This window comes from Chiloscyllium plagiosum, chromosome 12 (genome assembly GCF_004010195.1).
Source record: "Chiloscyllium plagiosum isolate BGI_BamShark_2017 chromosome 12, ASM401019v2, whole genome shotgun sequence".
Taxonomy (NCBI): Eukaryota; Metazoa; Chordata; class Chondrichthyes; order Orectolobiformes; family Hemiscylliidae; genus Chiloscyllium; species Chiloscyllium plagiosum.
Window position 1 is genome coordinate 77,890,652 of NC_057721.1, and position 23,653 is coordinate 77,914,304.

The 23,653-nt window shown below is 44.2% G+C and overlaps 1 long non-coding RNA gene across 9 annotated transcripts in view; it reads right to left on the bottom strand.

Annotated features, from left to right (window-relative positions):
- The window catches only part of LOC122555422, a 324,887-nt gene that overhangs the window by 123,687 nt on the left and 177,547 nt on the right, over nt 1-23,653 (bottom strand). For 8 of the 9 annotated variants that reach the window (XR_006313267.1, XR_006313270.1, XR_006313266.1 and 5 more), the window contains one exon: nt 19,517-19,589. This is a non-coding gene — a long non-coding RNA (uncharacterized LOC122555422). Of the gene's footprint in view, nt 1-19,516; nt 19,593-23,653 lie in introns of all 9 variants that reach the window. The other variant, XR_006313264.1, reaches the window with a different exon arrangement.

Here is a 23,653-nt window from a genome sequence, read left to right on the forward strand (position 1 = left end):
AGGAGGCCACATCGGGTGCAGCGGATGCAGTAAATGATGTGTGTGGAGGTGCAGGTGAATTTCTGACGGATATGGAAGGATCCCTTGGGGTCGTGGAGGGAAGTGAGGGGGGAGGTGTGGGCGCAAGTTTTGCATTTCTCCGCCTCCACCCCCTCGCCGGCCTATCACCCTCACCTTAACCTCCTTCCACCTATTGTATTCCCAATACCCCTCCCCCAAGTCCCTCCTCCCTATCTTTTATCTTAGCCTGCTTGGCACACCCTCCTCATTCCTGAAGAAGGGCTTATGCCCGAAACGTCGATTCTCCTGCTCCTTTGATGCTGCCTGACCTGCTGCGCTTTTCCAGCAACACATTTTTAAGCTCTGATCTCCAGCATCTGCAGTCCTCACTTTCTCCTAGCTTTCTGATTGTATTCTTTCAGAGAACTGGGTTCAATGTCGTAAAACTGGGTCTCTTTACAACTCCTCTCTCTACGTTTCCTCTTTGCAAGCATTCTGTATTCAATGAAGGGGACGTTAGATGAACACATGAGGGAGAAAGGGAAATTAGTAGACATCGAAGGATTAAGTGAAGGGGTTGAATGGGCTGGCATGGTCCAGATGGGCAGAAAGGTCTGTTTCTCTCTGCAGTACAAAGTATGTGATTCTATGCACTGGGGAACATTGATGCATATACAAGGGACCCAACACCAATGGAGATGAAGAATAAAAAGGCAAAAAAGAACATTAACTAACTGGCAATACTATTTCCATTGGCTATAGCCAATCTTACAAAAACCTGTAACTCGTCAGTTAAGTCTCTACATTAATGTTCCCTACTACCCTCACCAAGCTCAGGGAGGCAGTGATAATGTCACTTGGCCAGTAACCCAATGGCCTAGGCTAAGATTCTGGGGAGCTGAAAATGTGTTGCTGGAAAAGTGCAGCAGGTCAGGCAGCATCCAAGGAGCAGGAGAATCGACGTTTCGGGCATGAGCCCTTCTTCAGGAATCCCTGAAGATTCTGGGGACATGGGTTTGATTCCCACCAGAGAAGTGGGTGGAATTTGAATTCACTAAAAAGCTAGCCTAACGATGACCACTGTTGCTCTCATTTTTAAATTCACTCATGGGATGTGGGCATTGCTGGCTGAGCCAGCACGGATTCCTGGTCCCTAGCCATCCTTCAGAAGAGAGTGGGGAGCTGCCTTTTTGGACTATCTTCTGCAGGTTGACCTATAATGCCATTAGAGAGGGCATGCCAGAATTTTGATCCAATGACACTGAAGGAAAAGTGATATAGTTCCATGTCAGAACAATGAGCGGCTTGGAGGGGAACTTGCAGGTGGGTTGGTTGTATTTCGATGTCTCTGCTGCCCTCGTCCTTCTCGGTGATAGTAGTTATGGATTTGGAAGGCTCTGTCAAAGGGTCTTGGTGAATTTCTGCAATGCATCTTGTAGATGGTACACGTTGTAAAAGCCCATCTGGTTCACTCATGTTCTTTATGGAAGGAATCCTATCATCCTTACCACGTGACTCGAGACCCATAGCAATGTGGTTGACTCTTACCTACTCTCTGTGTAATTTGAGATGGGTAATAAAAGCTGGTCTGCCCACATCCCTTGAATAGATTTTCATGTAAAACTCCTGAATACTCAACCAACCTTCATATCTGATAGCTGATTGCAAACTCTCTCGCCTAGTCCCTGAAACCTTTTGCTCTGCATATAAAAGAAAAATCTATTCAAAGACTCTGCTTCCACCATTTTTGAAGGATGAGGGCTTGAAAGACTCAGGAACCTCAGAAAAAAAAAGCGACTCACTTCTGTCCCAAATGGGAAACACTTTATTTTTTAAACACTTCCTATTTCAAGGCTCCCCCATCAGAGGGAACATCATCTCCACATCCACCCTGTGGAAATCCCTCAGGCCATCCTTACCTGATCTGGCCTACATGTGGCTCCAGACCCACAACAACTTGGTTGACTCTTAACTGCCCTCTGGGCAATTAGGAGTGAGAAATAAATGCTGGCTTAGCCAGTGATGCCCACTTCCCATGAAAAGATCAAAAAATATACATGTTATGTTTCACTGAAGCCCTCTAAACTCCAGTGGATATTAGTCTAATCTGTCCAATCCATTCTTGTATTGGCAACAGTAAATTACAAAGGATTGAGATGAACGAATACAAGTGCAGTCAAACCAGAGTTTCGAAGGATAAGAGGGGGTCTTATTGGAATGTCTAAAATTCCAACAGGACTAGACGGACTAAATACAGGGAGGATGCTTTCCCCAGCTGAGGAGTCTAGAAGCAGAGGACACAGTCTCAGGATGTGGGGTAGATCATTTAGGATGGAGATGAGGAAATGTTTCTTCACTCCAAGGGCATTGAACCTGTGGAATTCTCTGCCACAGAAAGCTGAGCAGGCCAAGCCACTGAATATATTCAAGCAAGTGACAGACAGGTTTCTAGAGGCATGAAAGGGGTCATGCGGAGGATGCAGAAATATAGCATGCAGATATAGGGTCCCACCGAATGGCAGAGCAGGTTTGCAGGGCCATAAGGCTTGCATCTGCTCCTAGTTTCAAAGAGATAGGAGACTGGTGTAATGACTGGGGAAAGCTATGGCAGCTGGATTTTATTGGGCTGGTGGGAAGTGTAAGGTTGACAAATCGGAACATTTTCGAGAAAGGGTCACTGGACTCAAAACGTTAACTCTCATTCTCTCCACAGACCTGCATTTCTCCAGCAATCCCTGTTTTTGCTTTAAATTTCCAGTATCCACAGTTCCTACTTTTGTTTCATCATGTAAGAATATTTCCCTTCCAATCAGAAACAGGGAGTTGTGTGGGAGAAAGGGATTTAAATGCCTATGTACAGATTGCTAAAAATCAAATGCACAGGTAGGAAACTTTACATTAAAGACAATGGTGTGTGTGTGTGTGTTTTCGTCAGACCTCATCTAAAGTCCTGTGTTTATTTTCAGGGCACTCACCCTCATAAAACTGATATTAGTTTGAGAGAGGGTGCAGTCCACGTTCATCAGAACAAGCTCAGGACTTGGGTAAAAGTGAGGACTGCAGATGCTGGAGATCAGAGTCAAGATTAGAGTGATGCTAGAAAAGCACAGCAGGTCAGGCAGCCTCCGAGGAGCAGGAAAATGTTCCTTCTCCTCGGATGCTGCCTGACCCACTGTGCTTTTCCAGCGGCACTCTAATCTTGACTCAGGACTTGGGTGCCAACCTTGGTTCAGCTTATAGCAAGTCTCTGATTCTATATCCTTGTTCCAGCTCTGAGACTCAAACAGAGTGTGTAGGCTAACACCTCAGAAATTTGCTCAGGATGTGTCAGGAATGGTACACCTCTCAGAGAAGATGTAAACTCGCCTTCCACTCTCAGGTAGGTTAAAAGGTCCCATTATTGCAGCAGAGGAACAAAGTTCCTCGTGGTTAATATCCACGTCTCAACAACGGTCACTGAAAAAGAGAGGTTATCACATTGTTGTTTGTGGGAGTTTCTGGTGTACAATTCGACTGCTCCGTTTTCTTCCAGCAACAATACATCAAAGTAACGTTTCATTGACTGTAAATTGTTCTGGAACAGCCTAAAGAGAGTTCTGATGGCAGGTCATTAACCTGAAATGTTAGCTTGGTTCTCTTGCCTTAGGTGCGACTTAACTAGTTTTGAGACAAGGTTACACACTGTTCAAGGACAAAGTCAATAAGCACTTCTTCACAGTAATGCTACCTACAACTGGATCTAAGTAGAATCTCTGGAACCTTGAGCCACTTGGGTGCTACAATAGTGAGCCAAAGGTGTTTAGGGAAGGATGAAGTAGCTGGGATGAACTGTTCATGACTGTTAGTAAAACTAACAAAGAAACAAAGAGCTTCAAACCTGCCTAATGTCATTCTTTCATCATCAAGTGCTTTATGAATAAATATTCACTGATGTTAAGGACTGAAATATAAATTTGAATATTGCTGTAAAAGGAAAACATGATGCCAATGATTTTTCATTCTACACTCATCAGGACAAATGCAAGAATGCCAAATTTCAAACAGTGATGACAATTTATGCCACAGGAGGAAACTTTATAGTTCATGTGGCTTTCTCTATGCAATATCCCAGCCAGAGTCTAACTGCCAACCAATCTGTACCGTTTACTCATTGGTGCAAATTGTTTTGACCATTGGAAGTTTGGCACTCTTGCATTTGTCCTGATGCGAGCAAGACGAACATGTCTTACTTTTCAGCAACATTCTAGTCCTGGCCTACCAAGTGAAATATAAAACTTCAAAAGGAAACATTCAGTGGATTGGTTGGAGGGCTGGTCCAAAATATGTAGGATCAGTACATCAAGTTCAATGTCCCAATACTATACTTTTCCTCAACATTGCTAAATAGTCTAGTTAGGTGAATGAAAGGAAGACGCTGAACTGATATACTTCAAAGACAGACCTAGTAGGGTCTCCTGCTCCCCACCACACTGTTTTACCGAGAGAAATGTGGTTGGGTCCTGTGTCCATTTTTCAGGAGAGAATTTTCTTCCTCATTCCTGCTCCACTGGGGAATCATCACACTTCAGTTCATTTGGGCATTTATCAGCATCAACAGCTGGAAGTAAACCTTACATATCTCTGTTCAAAGACTAGAGATATTTTTCCATCCAGTCATAGGAATAATGGAATTGCGAGACTAGGAAAATACCTTCTATTCTTGGCTTTCACTATCCTGGTCGGTGCAACCACAATGGGGTTGTTGATAGCCCATCCATTAGCCTACAACAGCACATCTGCAATGTGGGGAACGCCCAAATGTTGAAGAGTTTTTATTAATTTGCCCAAAAGATGTAGGCATTACTGGCTAGGCCAGCATTTATTGACCATCTTTAATTGACCAGAGGGCAGTTAACAGTCAGCCACATTGAAGTCAGAAAACAGAAGGCATTAGTGAACAATAGGTTATTTTTTTAAACTATTGACATGGTTACTATTAGGGCCAGCTTCTTTTAAAGTTCCAGATTTTAACTGAAATCAGACTTCACAAATTAAAAAAAAAGTTGGAATTTAGTGGGATTTCAACCCATATATTCAGAACATTAATCTGGGTGCTGGATTACTCATTTAGCACCATTACACCATCACATCCCCCACAGGAACTCAAAGTCACCTCCGTAACATGCTACACTCACCACACCATCAAATCTCATATTACTCAGACTCTGGCCAACATCCATCTCTCACTCAGCCTGGTCCAGAAAACATAAGGGATGAATTATCTCACCGTGTCACTGCAGTTTGCAGGGTGTTGCCAGTGGGGAGGAATTGCTGCACTTCCTTAACATGCCTGAACTCTCCTTCCCATTCTCATGCCTTCTCAAATTTGATGCTGTGAACTTTACCTTCTCCATGGTGCCACCTCTCCCAATTTGTCTTTGCAGGGACAGTCATGAGAGTAAGCTCCTTTGATTGTCAATAGTGGGCTTCAAGGCTTTCTCATCAACACTGATACCTTCTAATCAACTTGTTCAGGGATGCCTCTAGAGTAGGTGGGAATTGAACTGGGTTCTTCTGGCTCAGAGGTTGGGACACTACCACGATGCCACAGGAGCCCTGAAGGGCAGTGGGTTTTATAGACCTGAGGTTGTGGGAGAGGGAGAGGTGTGTTGGATTCTAACAGTGTAGTGTTGGCCCAGCTTCATCTACAGACTCCATGTCTTGCAGGACAGGGAAGGGGCAGGGCCAGATGGGGTTGGGACCCTCTGATTTCCGAGTCTGGGGAGGGTGAGTGATCTTTGGATGGGGAGGAGGCTTCCAAATTGCATGAGTGGGCTGGCCAATGGTTGGGGTGGGGGAGGTGGTTCCATTACAATGTTTAAATTGCCAACCCACCTCCCTTCTCACCTGCCTGTGTTAAGTCCCTGTTGGATTGAATGTTGAGATTTTTCTACCCAAGAATTACACCTTACTCCGTTTCAAAGAGCCCATTTTCATTTGGGGAAAGTGTGTGGGGCAGGGCAAGGAAGTGTGCTGCTTATAAGACTCTGCAAACAATGCTGACTTGGATGGGCATCTAATCTTCACCAACAGAATTAGTGACAGGCTGATGATAACCCAAAAGTCCCTGAACCTTTAAACATTGAGGAGTCTCTCAGGTTATTGAGCCCTGCTTTTAACTTCAGCTCTGAACAGACTTTTCATCACATTTGCTGTGGTGAGGGAATAGGCTGAGGCAATATCAAATCTCCAGAGGATCACAGCACCCACTTCAAAAGCAGGTAGGAAGTATTCAGCAGGCTTGTGCCATCTCTTTGACTTGAAACCATGGAAGGCTCCCATTGAGACCATGATTAAATTGATCATGCAGTACTGAGTATTGGCCAGTGGGTGGTGATGTTGCCTCACATGAACTCCTTGGTCAACAGCTAGATGCAAACCTTCGTTGTTAAGTGTGACCATGTGCACAGATAAGGAGTTTCTGATCAGCTGTCCCACTAAAAGACCCACATGCTTCTCCAAAGGGGTGAAGCTACAACATCTAAGTCTTATTTCTTGTGAATTTTTGAATGGGATATGTTATGGTTGCACTTACCAATCTAGCATCACCAATCAGGCCGGAGATTGTTGCCCATCCTTGATATATTGAGAGGGACAAGGACGGAAATCAAGGGCCATAGCATGGACCTCCAGTCTGACTACAACAGGCCCCCTACAGTCTGAGTGCCAGTCTCTGAACCTTATGTACCCTTCCTATCCCCGGCCCTGCTCTTGACCAGGAGGTAGTGAATGGTTCAGAGATTATAGTTCCGTTCAAGGAGGCTTGGAGAGGGAACTTGCAGCTGGTGGTGCTCCTATCCATCTCACTGCCTGTCCTTTCAGGTTGTGGAGGTCACAGGTTTGGAAGGTGCTGCCGAAGGGGCCTGCTGTGATTGCTGCAAATTACTTCATATGTAAAATGTGGCAGGCAGTAATCGTTAGCATCCGCAAGCATTTGTGCTTCTCTGATGGTCTTAAAATTGGAGAGGAACATTGGCCAAGATAGAGAATGCCCCACACTTCAGGTGGGCACATGGAATCCTCGATTCTCACCAGAACAGTCAGGCTAGGGCGACAATTTACATACTGAAAAGCTCAAGGTCCTGAAGTCGGGATTGACTTTAACACTTGCACAGTCATTTTGCAGCTGGGTACAATCAGACTAACTCACCATCTTATGCTTTTGTCATGAGAAGATTCAAAGATAGTGAAAGGATGGAGGAATCATATATTTCTGAGAATGCGAACTGTCCTTTCTCTGCATACAAATCCACTCAGCGAAGACATGTTTATAACTGTTAGCATATTCTCATCTAAGGGGAAACAAACTCAAAGAAGTTGAGCCTCATAGTGCCCCTTAGGGAGGGAAATCTTCCAATCTGGCCTACGTATGACTCCAAATCTCCAGCAATACAAGTGACTCTTAACTGCCCTCTGAAATGGCCGTTCAGTTTAAGGGCAACCAAGGATGTGATGCCCAAATCCCACAAAAGGATGAAGGATAATGGATAGGTGACAGGCATTGCTTGGGTCAGTGAGGAGAGGCCATGATGTAGAGCACAATGTAATTGGGGTCAGGGTACAGTTGGGGTGAAGCACATACTGGGGGAAGAATGCCTGAAGGGGCTACACAACAGTGCCTAGTTTGTAAGCGAACTACAAGCCCTCAGAAGTAGTGAGGGTTCCAGTTGCAGATGACAGAACACATCCAAACTTTGTCCGGATATGAAGATTGTATTCCAGATATAAATTAAATGTGCGTGTACAAAGCAAGAACAGAAACTTGGAACCTGTGTAAAGTGAGCATCTGTACATTATTGTTCAATCCAATTATTCCTACCACTACATGTTTAATTAAAGATGATTGGCAGCTAGGACTTCAAAGGTTTCTGCACAGAAATTGGTCTGGAAAGTTCCTTCCCAATCATTAGCCCCTGGCCCGAGATCTGAATGCTAGCAGGGAACTGAGAAGATTATTGTCCATGCAGAATGTCGAGATTCACTAACTGATTAACCTGTGTGTTTCATCCACAAATCATCCCTCTCAATGACTTTGAAAAGAAAATTGAATAGGCACTTGTGAGAAATAAAATTGCAGGGTTACAGTGACAGAGTGGGAAAATGTGGCTGACTGGATTACTTCATCAAGAGCTAGAATTGACACAATGGGCCAAATGGCCTCCTTCTGTATTGTAAATAACTTGAAGTCATCACATCAAGAATATATATAAAGTCAACATTTATGAGTAACACATCATGTGTATAAGTAACGTACATTCAAATAATATTTTTACCTTTAAAAGATTGCTTTCAATGTCATCTTTAAATACTGTGCTGATTCATTAAATGGGGAGAAAGTGAGGTCTGCAGATGCTGGAGATCAGAGCTGAAAATGTGTTGCTGGAAAAGCGCAGCAGGTCAGGCAGCATCCAGGGAACAGGAGAATTGACGTTTCGGGCATAAGGATTCCTGAAGAAGGGCTTATGCCCAAAACGTTGATTCTCCTGTTCCCTGGATGCTGCCTGACCTGCTGCGCTTTTCCAGCAACACATTTTCAGTTCTGATTCATTAAATGCTAAATCAACACAAAAAAGCCAAGTGATAAAATTCCGTGCAAATTAAAATTACAAGTTAAATTTCTTTATATTTGTCGGAATTGTATTTTCCACTGTTCAAAGGGCAAAGGACTGTTCTAGGAGCTCTCCAGTGAATGGTGGACTGATGGAGTGTGGTGGGGTGACAAGGGTCATGCACAGCATGTACAAGATAATTGGTGGTGAGAAAATCCATTTGGCCCATCTAGGCTCATTCATGCAATGGTAATGCAAGCAAAAAGTTTGACAGCATCCAGGACAAAGCAGTCTGCTTGATTGGGACCACATCCACAAAGAGTCATTCCCTTCACCATCGACACTCAGTAGCAGCAGTGGGTATAGCATCTGCAGGATGCAATACATAAATTCATCAAAGCTCCTTAGATTGCACCTTCCAAACCTGTGACCTTTATTATCTAGAAGGACATGGGCAGCAGACACTTGGGGACACTACCACCTGCAAGTTCCCCTCCAAGCCACTCACTGTCCTGACTTGGAAATATATTGCCGTTTGTTCAGTGTCACTGGGGTCACAATCCTGGAATTCCCTCCCCAGCAGCATTGTGGGATCTTTAGTGAATTTCTGCAGTGAATCTTGCGGATAGTACACATTGTAGCTACTGAGCGTCAGTGGTGGAGGGAATGTTTGCCAATCAAGCGGCTGCTTTGTCCTGGATGGTGCCTTGAGTGTTGGTGGAGCTGCATCCATCCAGTCAAGTGGGGAGTATTGTGCCGAGGAGATGGTGGACAAGCTTTGAGGAGTCAGGAGGAGACTCCTGCTTTCTCCCTGTAACCCTGCATATTGCTTCAAGTAAGTGTCTTTACCAGTTGAATGTGCTGATTGAACCTGCCTCAACCACAATCTCAGGGAGTGCCTTGCAAATCTTTGTCACTCGCGAAATAAGGAAGATGGTTTTCCCCCTCCTATCACCTTTGCTTATTTTGATTAAACCAGGGTGTACCATTACTAGATTAGATTACTTACAGTGTGGAAACAGGCCCTTCGGCCCAACAAGTCCACACCGACCCGCCGAAGCACAACCCACCCAGACCCCTTCCCCTACATTTACCCCTTCACCTAACACTACTGGCAATTTAGCATGGCCAATTCACCTAACCTGCACATTTTTGGATTGTGGGAGGAAACCGGAGCACCCGGAGGAAACCCACGCAGACACGGGGAGAATATGCAAACTCCACACAGAGAGTTGCCTGAGGCAGGAATTGAACCCAGGTCTCTGGCGCTGTGAGGCAGCAATGCTAACCACTGTGCCACCGTGCCACCCATTCACAAGTGCCACAGATCCTCTGTATCTACTCTAACCAGACCTGTAACCACACAACAACAGGTTCAAGCATAGCTTCTTCCCCACTGTCATGAGCCTTCTAATGGACTGCTCAAATTTCAAATGTAATGTTGATATTGTTTTTTGTGCACCTACTTTGCAGCTGTAACTCTGTAATCCTCACTTGGTTCTGTCACCCTATGATCTGTTTGAGACGTATAAGACGTATTGAGACGTGGGCGGCACGGTGGCACAGTGGTTAGCACTGTTGCCTCACAGCGCCAGAGACCTGGGTTCAATTCCCGCCTCAGGCGACTGACTGTGTGGAGTTTGCACATTCTCCCCGTGTCTGCGTGGGTTTCCTCCGGGTGTTCCGGTTTCCTCCCACAGTCCAAAGACCACAGTCCAAAGATGTGCAGGTCAGGTGAATTGGCCATGCTAAATTGCCCGTAGTGTTGGGTGTAGGGGTATGGGTGGGTTGCGCTTCGGCGGGTCGGTGTGGACTTGTTGGGCCAAAGGGCCTGTTTCCATACTGTAATGTAATCTAATCTAATTTGTAATCTAATTATTAAAGGATTGGACACTCTGGTGGCAGGAAACAGGTTTCCGCTGATGGGCGAGTCCCAGACCAGAGGACACAGCTTAAAAATAAGGGGTAGGCCACTTAAGACAGAGATGAGGAGAAACTTCTTCCCCAGAGAATGGTGGCTGTGTGCAATGCTCTGCCCCAGAGGGCAGTGGAGGCCCAGTCTCTGGATTCGTTTAAGAAAGAGTTGGATAGAGCTCTCAAGGATAGTGGAATCAAGGGTTGTGGAGATAAGGCAGGATCAGGATATTGATTGAGGATGATCCGCCATGATCATATTGAATGATGGTGCAGGCTCGAAGGGCAGAATGGCCTACTCCTGCACCTATTGTCTATTGTACGTGATGATCTGCCTACACTGCATGCAAAACAACATTTTTCACTTCACTTAGATACATGTGACAATAGATTAGATTAGATTAGATTACGTACAGCGTGGAAACAGGCCCTTTGGCCCAACAAGTCCACACCGACCCGCTGAAGTGTAACCCACCCATACCCCTTCCCCTACATTTACCCCTTCACCTAACACTGCAGGCAATTTAGCGTGGCCAATTCACCTAACTTGCACATTTTTGGATTGAATAGTAAATCAAAATCAAATCAAACTCTGCTTTCTCTCCACTGACGCTGCCAAGCCTGCTGACTTTTCCCAGCAATTTCTGGGGTTTTTATTCCTGCTGATTTCCAGCATCCGCACTTCCTTGTTTACTTCGTTTTGCTTTTGCACATTATCCTTCGACTTGTAAAGCTGAAGGAGCACAGGTGTTTCTTTTTAAACAGCCTTTTCAATTTCTCCTGCCAAATGAAGATAGAAAATTCCAGAATTTTACTGAAGTCAAATTTCACAATCTGCCGCAGTGGGAGTAAAATCCATGACCCGAGAACATTAGCCAATGGTTCACAGATTAACTAGTACAGTGGCATGACCACAGCACCATAAATAGAATCATAGTCATACAGATGTACAGCACGGAAACAGACCCTTCAGTCCAACTCCTCCATGCTAACCAGATATCCTAAATTAATCTAGTCTCATTTGCCAGCAATTGGCTCTTATCCCGCTAATCCCTTCTTATTCACATACCCATCCATTGCAGATTATAAACGTTGTAATTGTACCAGCCTCCACCACTTCCTCTGGCAGCTCATTCCATACACGCACCACCCTCTGCGTGAAAAAGGTGCCCCTTGGGCCCCTTTTCTATCTTTCCCCTCTCACCTAAACCTACGCCCTCTAGTTCTGGACGCCCCCACCTCAGGGAAATGGCCTTGTCAATTTATCCTATCCATGCCCCTCATAATTTATAACCTCTATAAGATCACCCCTCAGCTTCCGATACTCCAGGGAAAACAGTCTCAGCCTATTCAGCCTCTCCCTGTAGCTCAAACTCTCAGTTACTGAGCTGTAATTAGTCCAGGATATGCGCCTATTTTATTTTCAAAGGCAAGGAACCATAGACTTTGGTGTCACTTGGTTACACCTTTAGGTAGAACACGAAAAAAAGATTTTTTTTAAAAATGTGCTGGCTTTAGGACTGACACAAACATGGGGGTTGAAGAGAGCCGTGATTTAAGACGCTAACGTTATACCCTCGTGCTCGGATTTAGAATTAGTCCCAGAATAATACAAACAGCCTTTTGCCCTTAAGGTGAGGTAATTTTTGTGAGGCAGTTTCTCCAATTCCAACAGCTGCTGTTTATTCTTAGTACAAAATTACCCCCAACCTCTCGGACTCTTCAGAACCCATAACGTCAGCTGCTATTGGACACAGGAACAGTAGAGGGCGCACTTTGAAGGGAGTTGGGGTCTTGGAGGCTGAGGGTAGTAAGGAAGCAGATGATCTATGTTGAATCTTACTTTGGCAAAGGTGTTGCTGATGATGCATTGAGCAGAAAGCTGTTCTGACTGGCCGTTTCAACGCTTCCCTTAACTTCATTAAAAGAAACACAACTCTTGAAAAGAGAAAGCTTTTCTTTCCTGGTGAACTTTAACGGTGGGAGCATTGATAAAAGAACCTTCAGTAAGTGGCTCAGGCCATCACTAATGAAGAGTAATACAAAGTTTGCTATTCTGTGGCTGCGATGAATTGTCTCTTTGTTCTGGCTTGAACACTTGGCTGCTCGCTTGGCGTAATTGCTGTCTCGTTGAATGCTATTTTAAACAGCATCAGAATCCACACTTCCCAGCCTCCTCCGAACCCCACCGCCCCCTCCCCACCCCCACCCCCTCAGTTGCCTCTCTAACCACAAACAACATAAAGAGGCATTGTCCATCTCGAACCGACTGGATGCTCTGGAAGATCACAGATCATTGCGGCAGATTGCAACACATAGGACCAGGGGCTGTGTGGGAGGGGGTTAAAACAGAAACCTCTGTTTCACAGCGGGGGGTGAGATTCCGTGAACAGCAAACCTCAGCCCAAAGGAACATAACACAGGAACAGGAGTAGGCCATTCAGCCCCTCGAGCCCACTCCATCATTCAGTGAGAATGTGGCTGATCTGTGGCCTAATTCCATATATCTGCCTTTGGCCCATATCCCTTTATACCTTTGCTTTTTAAAAATATATCTTTCTCAGGCTTAATGTCAACAGATCAGAAGGGGAGCTGTTCAGTTCCTTGAACAAATCTGGCCACACTATCAGACCATGGCTGATCTGGATCTCAACACAATCTAACTGCCCTGGTTCCATAATCTTCCAAAACCTTAACTAACCCAGGAGGGAGGGAATAGTGTAGTGGTAGTATCACTAGACTAGTCATACGGTACCCCAAGCCAATGTACTGGTAGGGCATAGGTTTTAATCCCACTGTGGCCAATGGTGAACTTTGTACTCAATTTTTAACACAAGTTAGCAGAGTGACAACCATTTTACTTTGCAGGTCTGGTGGAGGGAGAGCAGAGTGAAATTCATTGATTCCAGCGATCCTTCTTTCTCTCCACAGATACGGTCAGACTCAGGTTTCTCCAGTAACTTCTGTTTTTGTTTCGGATTTCCAGCATCTGCAGTTCTTTGTTTTATTTAACTCTATAACCTTCATCTTTAAGAAAGATTTATCTGGCTCACTTCTGCCATCCTAACCTGGTGCGGCCTACATGCGACTCCAGACCTACAGCAACGTGGTTACCTCTTCACTACTCAACACCATAGTAACAGAGGCAAAAGTGAGGACTGCAGATGCTGGAGATCAGAGTCAAGATTAGAGTGGTGCTGGAAAAGCACAGCAGGTCAGGCAGCATCCAAGGAGCAGGACATACCTGATGAAGGGCTTTTGCCTGAGACGTTGATTCTCCTGCTCCTCAGATGCTGCCTGACCTGCTGTGCTTTTCCAGCACCACTCTAATCTCGACCATAGTAACAGAACTTGTTCTAGGCAATTAGGGATGGGCAATAAATGCTGACCTGGTTCCTTTTAAAAGTTGAGATTTTCAAATTGACACCCAGCCTCAACACCTTTCTGAAGGACACAGTTCCAGACATCCAATATTTATTGAGTTAAGAAACTTGACCCCCACTGAACAGCTGGCCTCTAATTTTAAGATCATTGTTCCAGAGATTCCCACCACAGGAAATAGTCAATAACATCTTCCATCACTTCATTGATGATCAAGAGTAGACTGATGGGGTAGCAACTGGCTGGGTTGGATTTGTCCTACCTTTTGTATACAGGACACACCTGACCTATTTTCCACACTGTTGGGTAGATGCCAGTGTTGGAACGATACTGGAAGAGCTTGGCCAGGCAAATTCTGGAGCACAGCTCTTCAATACTATTGCCACAATGGTGTGAGGGCTCATAACCTTTGCAGTATCCAGTGCCTCCAACTGTTTCTTGATATAGACAATAGGTGCAGGAGTAGGCCATTCAGCCCTTCGAGCCTGCACCGCCATTCAATATGATCATGGCTGATCATATCACACGGAATGAATCAAATTGGCTGAAGACTGGCATCAGTTCTGGTTGGGATCACTCGAAGAGGCCAAGATGGATCATCCACTTGGTACTTCTTCCTGAAGACTGCTGCAAATGCTTCAATCTTATCTTTTGCACCGAATTGTCGGGCTCTTCCATCGTTGAGGATGGCGATATTTCTGCAGTCTCCTCCTCCAGTATGTTGTTTAATTGTCTCTCTCTTCCCCCCCCCATTCACTACCGGATGTGGCAGGAATGCAGAGCTTAGCACAAAAAGAACGAGAGAAATTGGCCAAATTATCATTGGCCGGTCAATCAGAAATTAGCGGTGGATGAATTACTGGGACTATTAAAAGATTTAATTAACTGTCACTTGGAGAGATATGGGTTAATCAGGGATAGTCAGCGCAGATTTTTTGTGAAAGGAAAGTTATGATTTACTACCTTAACTGAATTTTTTTGAGGAAGCATCAAAGGAGAATTGATGAGGGCAACAAAGTGTGTATTTTTACATGGACTTTAGTGAGATACGTATCAAAGTCTCACGTGACAGTTTGGACAGAAAAATTAAAGTCAGTGGTACACAGGGGAATGTGGTGAGTTAATCCAAACTTGGCTCAATGACAGCAGACAAAGGTTGATGGATGTTTTTGCAAATGGAAAGTGGTTTCCAACGGTGTTTCACGGGGCTCAGTGCTGGGTCCCTTGCTCTTTGGGTATATACTAATGATTTGGACTTAAATGTGGGAGGCCGGACTGGGGAAATGTGCAAAACGCTTGAAAGACAGCTGTTTAGTTGATCAGAAAGAGGACATCTATCGACTGCAGGATGATATCAATATCTTGGTTGCGTGGATGAAACAGTGGCAAAAGGAATTCAATCCAGAGAACTGTGAAGCTACACAGAATCCCGACAGTTTGGAAGTAGGCCACTCAGCCCATTGAGTCCAAACCAACCCACTGAAGAGCATCTCACCCAGAGACCCCTCCTCCACCCCCTACCCTATAACCCTGCAATCCCCATTGCTAATCCACCTAACCCACACATTCCTGGACACGATGGGGTAGTGCAGCATGGCCAATCCATCTAACCTGCACATCTTTGACTGTGGGAGGAAATCCACGCAGAATGTGCAAACTCCACACAAACATTCACCTGAGGGTGGAATTGAACCCGAGTCCCTGGTACTGTTGGGCAGAAGGGCTACCCACTGAGCCACTGTGTTGCCCCAAATGTTTGGCAAAGGCAGATAATGCACAATAATTGGGAAGGTATTTTGAGGGGTAGAGGAAGTGAGAGACCTTGAAGTCCATGGAGGTGCTTGAACATGTAAATATAGCATGGTAGAAGGCACTTGGGACACTTTTCTTCATTAGGTGTGTATTGAATACAAAAGCAGGGATAGAACTAGAAGATGCTGCTTAGGACACAGCTGGAACTTTGCACACAATTCTGGTCATCACAATACAAGAACATAGTCGCTCCAAAGGGTAGAGAGGAGCCTTACAAGAATGTTGCCAGGCCTTGATAATTACAGCTATGAGAAAGATTGGAGAGGGTGGGGGCTGTTTATCTGAGGACACAGGATGCTGAAGTGTGACTTAGATCGAGGTGTCCGAATTAATGAGGGTCATGGATAGAGAAGACCCATTGTCCTTTAGCAGGAAGGTCATTTGCCAGACAGCTCAGGTTTAAAGGTGATTGTCAGAAGGATGAGATGGAGCTCTGGGAAAACCTTTTCACACAGGAGGGTGGTAGGTGGCTGGAACGTGCTGCCTGGTTTGGTGTTTGAGGCAGTACAGGTTGTTCTGGTATAACATGCGTTTCCTCAAAATGAATTGGCTGTAACACGATTAATGAATTGTGGTTATTATTTGGATAGTGCAAACTTTTGCTGATCGGGTATAGTGATTTCCTGTAGCAACCGTCTACAGCACAATTCTCGACAGCGAGACGTCACAGAGCAACATAGCTATTGCGTTATAGCAGAACGACTTGTATCCCTTAAATAATTTAAAAAGAAACCCATATATGTTCCAGTGCTTTGGGGCAGATAAGGCCATGGACTGGGTCCAGAGTGTGGTGCTGGAAAAGCAGAGCAGGTCAGGCAGCATCCGAGGAGCAGGAGAGTTGATATTTCAGGCATAAGCACTTCATCAGCAAAGCCCTTCCTGATGAAGTGCTTAGGCCAAAAATGTCGATTCTCCTGCTCCTCAGATGCTGCCTGACCTGCTGTGCTTTTCCAGAAACACCCTCTTGACTCTGATCTCCAGCATCTGCAGTCCTCACTTTCTCCTATGGACTGGGTGAAGGTAAATAGGTTAGAATGGGCGGCCAGTTTACTCAGCCAGAATGGAGATGATGGGCTGAATAGACTCAATCTGTGGTCTAGTTTAGTGGGTTAGAATAATGCTTCTGAGTGAGAAGGCTATGTATATATGTGAGCCCCAGTCCAGAGACTGGGGTAAATGTTCTAGGTTGACACTCCCAGGGCAGTAGAGAAGATGAGCTGCACTTACAGCAGGATGGCCAGGGATTTATTTTGTGTCCTACATTAAATTGTTTGTTCGATTTCTTCTTTTTTAACCATGTGGGCGGTTTTCTGGCTAACACCTCTGTTAAAATTGAGGATCCAAAGCGTCAAAGTGTTTGACAGTGATGCTGCTCAGTAAAACCTTGTAGGGGTCGGTTAGCTCATTTGGCTGGTCTACAATGCAGAGTGGTCCCACACACACTGTGGGTTCGATTCCTGTACCAGCTGACGTCACCATCCCACCTTCTCAACCTTGCCCCAAGATGTGGCGACCCTCTGGTTAAATGTGTCATGAGTGGTCTCTGATGAGAGAGTAATCCTTTGGGATAATGGCGACTTTAGCTTTATCCCCTTGAGGGTTGTACAGTTTAGACCTTCAGTTTCTGAAAGACACCAGTCAGCTGTGAGCACAGGAAGCTTTGAGATTCAGAGATGAAATACTACTCCAGATTCCCCAGTTGGCCTCTATCATTACCTCTCTGAGGGTTTTCCCTTAAGATGCTATCCCTCACAGAGAGACCACTTGCTGAAGGAGGGCATACTGCTGGATCTCCACCTCGGTAAAACGTGTCAGTGTGGAATTGAGCAAAACACTGAAAGTAGACACAGAGAGAGAGACACAGAGAGAGAGACAGAGAGAGAGAGAGAGAGAGAGAGAGACAGAAACACAAAGACAGAGATATAGAGAGAGCTACAGAACTGGCTCAAAGGTAGAAGACAGAGGGTGATGGTGGAGGGTTGTTTAACAGACTGGAGGCCTGTGACTAGTGGAGTGCCACAAGGATCAGTGCTGGGCCCTCTACTTTTTGTCATTTACATAAATGATTTGGATGCGAGCATAAGAAGTACAGTTAGTAAGTTTGCAGATGACACCAAAATTGGAGGTGTAGTGGACATGGATAGGATAAATAGGCAAAGTCTTTTCCCTGGGTCGGGGAATCCAGAAATAAAGGGCATAGGTTTAGGGTGAGAGGGTAAAGATGTAAAAGAGACCTAAGGGGCAACTTTTACACGCAGTGGATGGTACGTGTATGGAATGAGCTGCCAGAGGATGTGCTGGAGGCTGGTACAATTGCAATTTGGATAGGTATATGAATAGGAAGGGTTTGGAGGGATATGGGCCGGGTGCTGGCAGGTGGGACGAGATTGGGTTGGGATATTTGGTTGGTATGGACGGGTTGGACCGAAGGGTCTGTTTCCATGCTGTACATCTCTATGACTCAAGGTGAGGCCCAGTGTGGACTCCCGGCCTCGAGATGGAGGCCCAGTGCAGACTCCCGGCCTCGAGGTAAGGGGCAGCGCAGACTCCTAGTCTCGAGCCTCGTGTGGAACCACCTGCTCCATCTGTTTTATTCTGGGTTTTTTTCTCTCTTTTCCTTGGAAAGACTGTAACACTGAACCTGAAACTTTATTTATTTATTTTTCCAGCTTATACTGAGGATTTTGTACGTAGGCACGTTTGTATCAAAGATGGAAATGTGAATGATGACACTATAACCTTACACTGGAATCCTGTACTCCTGTACTCGAGTACATGTGACAATAAAACCGAATTCTAATGCTAAAAGAAAAGAACTGCTTTAATCCCTCCTGCCTGCTCATGCCAAACATTATGTCAAAGGCAATGTAACAGTTGGGTCAGCTGGTTTGACCATGTTCATGCGCCTATTGGTTATCCTATTAAAAGATAAAGGATAGGAAGCCATTCTCACCACCTGGGTTGGGGGTAACATATATAAAATCCCACCCCCTCAGAGGATTGATTGCCAAATGCTTGGCCTGACCAAACACTGAGAAGGGCTATTCCTGAAGAAGGGCTCATGCCCAAAACGTCGATCTCCTGCTCCTTGGATGCTGCCTGGCCTGCTGCGCTTTTCCAGCAACACATTTTCAGCAAACACTGAGAAGCCCTTACAACAACAGAACCTGCTGGAAAACCTCAGCAGGCCTGATAGCATCAGTGGAGAGAAATCAGAGTTAATGTTTCGGGGCAGAACTGAGCTCCATCTGTTTCTGATTTCTGTTTCTGATTTACAGCATCCACAGTCCTTTCCGTTTTTACTGAGAATCCCTTTTTAAAAAAAAATTATTTGTTCATGAGGTGTAGGTGGTCACTGGCTTGTCCAGCGTTCATTGACCATCCCAGACGACAGTTAAGAGTCAACCATGCTGCTGTGTGACTGGAGTCACACGTAGGCCAGACCAGATAAAAGTAGCAGATTTCCTTCCTCTAAAACGAACCAGATGCTTTTTTTTAAAAAAAAAATTAACAATCAACATTAACCAGAATTGGATTGGTTTTATTTAAATTCCAAATTGAATTTCAAACATCCACCATGGAACCCCTTTCCTCAGATATTATGCTGGGGTTCTGGGTTGCTAGTCTAATAACATTACCACTCCACCATCTACTTCTCTGTCACTGCAAAAAAATCAACAATGGCATCTTGTCTTGCATATCCTATGCTGAGATAAGTTTTGAAAAGCAACACTTTGCTAAATATTCAAATACGAAGGCAACTTGGTCCTTTTCTCTGGGAAGGAAAATGAATCACATCTTTGTATATTGAGGTCACTCACCGTCAGTCTGTTGCCTCAGGAAACAGTAACCAAAGCGACAACCGAGAGCTGTTCAACATCTGACAGGACAGCACTGCTGGACAAGACAAGAGAAATGAGGTCAGCTAAGTTTTGAGATGTGGAACTGTGACAGATGCTACAGCGGGTCCAACTCAAGTCTTTGCGAGTGAAGGTGTGATAACAAACCAAAATAACCAACAGCTCACGTGCAGTACAGCAATATGGATACCACAAATCAACCACAGGTTCTTAATTAATACGGGGGTCAAACGTTATGGGGAGAAGGGCAGGAGAATAAGGTTGAGAAACGTATCAGCCACAATCAAAGGACAGAGATGAGGAGGATCTGCTTTTCCCAGAGTGTAGTGAATCTATGGAATTCTCTGCCGAAGGAGGCGGTAGAGGCAGCTTCATTAAATATATTCAAACACAGTCGGATGAGTTTTTGCATGATGGGGCAATTAAGGATAATGCAGGTAGGAGGAGCTGAGACGATGAATGGTTGGCAATCCTCATACAACCTTCAGATGGGTTTTGGATCAGGACGAGACCTACAACTTCAAACATCAAACAGCCATGATCTTAATGAATGGTGGAGCAGGCTCGATGGACCAAATAGCCTACTCCTGCTTCTATTACTATGAAAGTATGAAATAGTGGAGCAGACTCGATGGAATAAGTGGTCTCATTCTGCTCCTGCATCTTATGGTCTATGTTCATGGGACTGAGGATGAAAAGGACTGTTAGAAAACAGAGGAGCCCATTCTGTTCCTCAATCTCAGACTGATTAAGTTTAATTAAGCCATAGCTGATCTGTACCTAACCTCCCAAGTTCCATTTCACTTGACACTCATCACTGAAGAGTACCAATGTTGGTCTTCAAAGCTCCAATTGTAGGCCCATCGTGTTTTGAGGGAAAAAAATTTCAGTTGTTCACGAGGCTTGCACTGTCTTGAAGGCACAAGATGAATAATCAATCTAATTGAGGGACTGGAGATGATTAGCATTAGAAACAGAGAAAATAAGAGCAGGAGGAGGCCATTCATCCCTTTGAGTCTGCTCCACCATTCAATGTGATCATGGTTGATCATCCAACTCAGTTGCTTTCTCCCCAGTCCATTTGATCTCTATGCCACTAACAATTATACCTAACTCCTTCTTGAAAACATTCACTTTTGGCCTCAACCACTTTCTGTGGTAGAGAATTCCACAGACTTCCCACTCTCTGGGTGAAGAAATCTTTCCTCACTTCAGTCCTAAATGATCTATCGCATATCCTTAATCTGTGACCCCTGGTTCAGGACTCTCTGGTCAGTGGGGACAACCTTCCTGTGTTTAACCTTTCTTGTCCTGTTAGGGTTTCATCAGTTTCTGACATCCCCATTTTTTATTCTGAACTGTGTTCTTATTTCCCAATCTCAGAGAGAGGATGGTGATGTTGTGGTAATGTCACTGGGCTAGTAATCCAGAACTCCAGCCTAATGTCTTGGGAATGTAAGATTTGAATCTCACCATAGCAGACAGCGACAGTTGAACTTAATAACAACTAGGAACTAAAAGCTCATCTAATGGTGACCATGTATCCACTGATCCACAGTATTCCTAAACAATTAACATACTTTATATAAATACACTACATGCTCTTGTCTCATGACATTAGCTATTGAAATATTTTGCTGCAAGCTGAACAAATGCAGGGGTTTGGGAATGCGCAATATTTCTGAAGGCCCAAAATAGCCTCTGTGTTCACAGAAAATGTGGCTACGATTCGTGTTTTTGACATTTGGCTGAGTCTTCACACTTATAAAGTCTGGAACCTGAATGTAAACCAAATACCACAAGCTTTTTTTTTTTAAATAGCAGGTCTGTTTTTTAAATAGAAGTCAGCTTTTCATTTTAAATAGAAGCCTGTTGTTCCCAAAAAGGAGCTTATTTTTCCCATTCCGGACATTTTGCTGGGCAGTTTTGGGCAGTGGAAGGTTTTTAAAATGCGTAAAGAGATTTTGACCATCAGTGAGGACGGTTGCAGAATTGAAGCAGCAATCTCAGGCTGGCTCTTCCTCAAGACCAGAGTTACCAAATCTGGTTGGACTTGTCTCTTGAGGCTTCGTCAATGGCTTCCTGCCTCCACTTACTCCACCCAGTCAACCTGCTAACATAATTAATAAAATACCACACTCAAGAGAAAAAAAAAACATACAAGACATTTTTTATGTCCCTGTGAGTTTTCTGTATATGTTTAATTGTAGTGTTATTCAGTAAATTAATCTTTAATTCCTGAAGACCCCAGGACATTCTTGAATGGTCTGGTTGGACTTGTCTCTTGAGGCTTCGTCAATGGCTTCCTGCCTCCACTTACTCCACCCAGTCAACCTGCTAACATAATTAATAAAATACCACACCTCAAGAGAAAAAAAAACATACAAGACATTTTTTATGTCCCTGTGAGTTTTCTGTATATGTTTAATTGCAGTGTTATTCAGTAAATTAATCTTTAATTCCTGAAGACCCCAGGACAATCTTGAATGGTTGGCAATCCTCATACAACCTTCAGATGGGTTTTGGATCAGGACAAGACCTACAACTTCAAACATCACTATTGTGGTGTCCCAAAGATTTCCGAAACCTTTACTCTTCCGACCACAATGTGGTGTGTCTGTATGCTTTGTGTGTTTGTTTATACCTAGTGTGCATACATATATGGCTCCTGGTGTATCTATGTGAATGTGTATGCTTGAGTACATAAGAGCAATGGTAGACAGTAAAGAGCCACCATCCAGCCTGACACACACAACTCAATGCCTCGTGGATCACTACATATGTTCACTGCCCCCCAAAGCTTTATATAATGTTTACATGACCAGTTTATCCAGTACACAATTACTTCAAAATTCTTTGAGCAGCTGCATCCCACTTCACCCGCCACATGCAGTGCTTTTCACTCACAGAGACTGTGTGGTATGTACTAGACTAGTGGGTGACCACACATGCATGCAGCTTAACAGGAACATTGCTCACAATTTCTGTGTGATCTCCTGGGAGAGCAGAAAATTCAGAAAAGAATTTGGAGAAGAGATAAAGAATGTGGAAACTCCTCTCCCATTCCTTTAGGCAATAAACCTTTGGTCTTTGCATCTTCTATGGTAACACATTAGTAAACAACACAAACGTTGGTTCAGTCCGAATGGTGGATCACTTCACTCTGCATTTTTGTACCCAGTGAAGTCATATTGGTTTCAACTTATTGTCCCATATACATGTTTAAGCAACCTCTGGAAATTATCTTGGTACTGAATCCTGACATTCTCAAGGTGACATTATTGGATATTGCCGACTGTCTCCACTTGAAAAAGGAATAGTTATTAAAAACTAAACTTGCAAAGAAAATAACTGCCTGTTAATGAGAAAATATTCCAGCAAATGCAGAGACCTGAAAGATATACTGTGTTTTGCAAATCTCCGGATCTGACTGATCAGTCGATGTCACTCAACTCTTTGCTTCACACAAAACTGGCACCTCGCCTGGTTTCTCCCAATTATTTTTAACAACTTGCTGGAGTCACCCATTAATTGCCCATTAAGTTCATGCCAAAAAGTTAAAGCTTGTAATTAAGAGCGTTAGTACTCTTTTACTGACATGATAATCATTAATGGAATTCCAATCAAACTTTCCAATCCACAAACCCAACAATTTAAATGGTTTATTTTTGTTCATGCTTGTACAGAGCAAGTTATTCTTAGAGAACTTTAAAAAGTTACATTTTCAATAATTTTTCTTACTTTTCTCTTTTTTCTCTCAATTCAGTCTTACATTCCATCTCCTTATTTTCTTTGCTGTCCCAAAATCACCTCTGATTTCCCTCACCTTCCCTATTGTTCTTCGTCTTTACTTCTCATTGATTAACGAGATGGACAACTTCGATTACCACTCACCAAACTGCAATTTCTCCTGTTATTCTCTCGGTGCCTCTATCAGTTTGCATTTTCACAATGTTATTGTGGAAAAGCAATTAGAGCCAAAGAGTTTTGGAAAATAACAAACTCACATGACCCTCTCCAAACTGGGTCAGAATGTCCAACGCAATAATTATCATATCAACACAGACAACATTACAACCCAGATTTACTCTTAATCCA